This window comes from Eschrichtius robustus, chromosome X, assembly GCF_028021215.1.
Source record: "Eschrichtius robustus isolate mEscRob2 chromosome X, mEscRob2.pri, whole genome shotgun sequence".
NCBI lineage: Eukaryota > Metazoa > Chordata > Mammalia > Artiodactyla > Eschrichtiidae > Eschrichtius > Eschrichtius robustus.
The window spans coordinates 15,383,011-15,387,139 of NC_090845.1; the positions used below are offsets into that span (position 1 = coordinate 15,383,011).

General features: G+C 44.2%; 1 pseudogene; it reads left to right on the top strand.

The window, feature by feature from the left end:
• The first annotated feature begins 1,434 nt into the window (after window positions 1-1,434).
• Window positions 1,435-2,658, top strand: LOC137756232 (protein Mdm4 pseudogene; annotated as a pseudogene).
• Window positions 2,659-4,129: the final 1,471 nt, after the last annotated feature.

Below are 4,129 nucleotides of genomic sequence, written 5' to 3' on the forward strand. Positions count from 1 at the left end.
GGTCCTTAGACCAGAAGCCTCTGCATCCCCTGCTTGTTAGAAGTGCAGACTCTCAGGCCCCACCCAAGACCAACTGAGTCAAAATCTGCATCTGAATGCACATTCGAGTTTGGGAAGTGCTGCTCAAATCCTGAGCTTCCCACAGGTGCTGGGAATGGGTTTCAGATGTGCCAAGGTATTGTCTCCCCTCAGCTCTCAGGAACTTGGTCAGTGACCTCCAGGGTCCAGCTGCAAGCAGCCTCACTGACCCCATGTGTATGCAAATATTCCAAGATTCGCCACTGACCACAACGGAGAAAAGGGTGAGAAGTCCTGTTCTAATCGAGTCTTGCTGCCCCCTTGCCTCACACTTCCAGCAAGCCTTTGCTCACACTGTTTCTCCCAACTGGGTGGCCTCTGACCAACCTTACCTAATTTCTGAAGTTCAAGCTCATGTCCTAGTTCTTCTTCTATGGAACCATTCCCATTTCCATGTGGCCATTTCAGTCCAACAGACTTTTTTTTTCGTATAACAAACACATGATAGCGTTTCCTATGTGCCAGGCACTATTCTAACCTTTACCATTATTCATTCATTTAACTCCCATTTTACAGGTCAGAAAAACTGAGGCACAGAGCAGTGGGGTAAGTTTCAAGGTCACATAGCTAATGAATGGTAGTGTCAAGATTCAAACCCAAATAATCTGGCTTCGGAATCACCACACTGAACCACAACACTAAGATTCTTCTTGCTGCTGTGGGACTTAGAGGAGAATTTGCAAATGATAACAGAGTGTGGACAGTGAAAGAAAAGATATTTGTTTTCCGTGGCTGCTGCAACAAAGTACTACAAACCGGGTGGCTTATAATAACAGAAATGTGTTCTTTCACAGTTCTGGAGACCAGAAGTCCAAGCTCACATTGTCGGCAGGCTCATGCTTCCTTTGGAGGCTCTAGGCAAGGATCCTTCTTTGCCTCTTTCTGGCTTCTTGGTGGTCGCCAGCAATCCTCCGTGTTCCTTGGCTTACAGACACGTTACCCCATCTCTGCCTCCATCATCACATGGCCTTCCACTCTGTGTCTCTCTGTGTCCTCTCCTCTCCTTAAAAGGACACCAGTCATTGCCTCAGGGCCCACCCTGGTCCAGTATGGATGGATTCATCTTTAATTACATCTGCAAAGACCCTATTTCCAAATAAGGTCACATTCTGAGTTTCCAGGTGGACATGAATTTGGGGGGGGGGGGATGCTATTCAACCCAGAACAGAAGAGCATAGAGATTGTCTCAGGGAAGAAAGTGTCTCTTAAAACTCCTCAGCTGCTCACTGTTTGGAAATACTGCTGAAGCCTTTGGACCCATGACCGACGCCCTCCAGATGCAGTGGAGGTGCAGCAAGCAAACCATGGAGTAACTGGACATTTGGGTCAACAGACTGCAATTTCCTCAGTGCCAAAATGACAGCATTTTCCATCTCCATCCGGGGTTGAACATCTGATAGTGCTTGCAGGTTCTCTCCAGACCAAATCGATCAGACTGATTTTTGTGTACAACAGGTACAATAAAGCTGCCACTTCTGAGGATTTTGCAGGTGGCAGGTACAAAGGTGACACGTGCACTGTTCAAGTGGTCAGGCAATATCCAGGTCAGCATATACTGGTGAAGCAGGCTCAGGGATCCCGTGGTGGAGATCTTTCAGGAGAACTACTTGGACATCAGCACTTCTCTGTGAAATATCCAAGTCCTTTCTATGACAAGCTAAGAAGGAATCCTGTCACCACCGCTCCAGGGCTACAGTGTGGATATTCCAAGCCAAGACCAACTGAAGCAACATGCAGAGGAAAGTTCTAACACCAGGAAAAAAACCGAAGAGGTTGGTATCCCTATGCTGCCGACCTTACCACACACATGCAGAAATCCTAGAGAGGGAGATATGTCCTACACTGTTTTAGGCACTCAGGATGACGTGTGGATTTTGAATGAGTCAGTATTAGAGCAGTTAAATGCTGGAATAAAAGTGGAAGCTGCTAATACAGATCAAACAAGTAAAAAAAAATATGGAACGGAAGTGACAAAAGGTAATGGAAATAGAAAAAAATGACCGTGGGGACGCTACATCCTTATGTACTGACACGGGTGGAGAAGTTGCTTCTGAGGATGAGTGGTAGCGTTACTGAGTGCAAGAAATCAAACTCTTCAAACGAGAGGTGTTTCCATGCTGGGCCCTGAGGAAAGATCAGTATTCAAACTGTGCCAAGTGAACCCATTAGCTCATCATTCCTGTTATCACTGCCCCACCTGAAAAGAAGGAAAATGAAGGCATTGATGTCCCTTATTGCCAAAGAACCATTTCGGCCAAAGATCTTATAAAAAAGGAAGAACAACACAAAACTTTTTGATCTCTGTAGCTCAGAGGAATTCTCGGATTTGGCTCACAGGTCTGAGAGCCCAGAGACCATCTCAAGCACAGGGGAACAATCAGGCGGCCTTTCGGAGCAGAGAGCAATCTCTTGAAGCTGTGTAGCATGGGTGAGAAGCACCCATGAGATGGGAATATTATTCATGGAAGCACAGGCCACCTTGTCACTTGTCACAGCACCAGAAGATTAAAGAAGCCTGGGGCTTCACGCCCTCTTTGCAAGAAGATTGCGCTGGTTATTAAGATTTTATGGCCAAGCTGAATCGGTGGGTTGCAGAGAAATGATTACCAGGGCCAGGCCAGGATAAAATCATCAGTACTGAGCATCTCCACTCAGTGTGACGTGAGGCGTCATCCATCGTTCATTGGTTCATGCAATTCATGCATTTTCCTTTCTCAATTCATACGGAATTCAAGAGCAATTCTTTAAAACTAGCTTATCAATCTGGGGACTCCATTTACATGAGAAGTTACTTTAGTCACTACATTGTTCTTCAAAAAAAGGTTCTCGGCGGGGGGGGGGGGGGGGGAGCAATTACAAAGATAAACGGGAAAATACATTCATTGACCAAACTCTCTGAAGATTAACCTTTTCCCTAGTTAATTTTACTCCCCACACTTCTCTTCTATTCCGCTGGAGAACGTCCTTAGGCATACAAATCCAAGGTGGCTATGAGAAAAACACTAAAGGTAATAATCAAAAAACATCAATAATGTGACATGCTATTGATGACTTTACCTTACAGTCAAGCTACATGGTTCTGAGAAATCTAAAGAAAGAGTAAGAATCTTGAAAAAAGAGATTTATTCCACATATGCCTAGAACAATGGTTATTAAACTTCTTGCTAACATACCCTTAAAAGAATTTTGAGAAACTGTACACTCTTTTCCACATTTTAAAAATTGAAGTGGGGCTTCCCTGGTGGCACAGTGGTTAAGAATCTACCTGCCAATGCAGGGGACACGGGTTCGAGCCCTGGTCTGGGAAGATCCCACATGCCACAGAGCAACTAATCCCGTGAGCCACAACTACTGAGCTTGCACGTCTGGAGCCTGTACTCCGCAACGGGAGAGGCCACGACAGTGAGAGGCCCGCGCACCGCGATGAAGAGAGGCCCCCGCTCGCCGCAACTGGAGAAAGCCCTCGCACAGAAACGAAGACCCAACACAGCCAAAAATAAATAAATAAATAAATAAATAAATAAATTTATTTAAAAAAAAATTGAAGTGTAGTTAATAAAAAATAAAATACACAGATCTTAAGGGTTGCTTTCATGTGAACTGTAGACATTTGAGCACCCACCACTGAAAACAAGCTATAGCAAATTTCCATCACCCCCAAATCGCCCCTCATGCCCCTTTCCAGGTAATCCTCCATTTACTGACTCTCACCCTAGGTTAGTTTTCTTTTGGCACATCTTTAATTTGATATCTAAAATTTTAAACTACACATAATTACTTACAAAGACGAAAATGATTAGCTAAAGCTTTCCATAGTTCCTTGGTGAGGAAGGATTGAAAGTGAATATGGAACCACCTTGTGTACTATTTATAGTCTGCTATATACACACTTCGACTTAAAGGTGCCTAATTCTCACAGTTTGGGCTTAGGTATTCTCTCAGTCTTTTCTTGGCACTCTTTATTTATTATATCCTGAATAAAATAACCTCACTGGGATTGGTAAGAACATTTGCAACTACGAGTTTAGTGCTCAAAGTTAACCAATCAGGT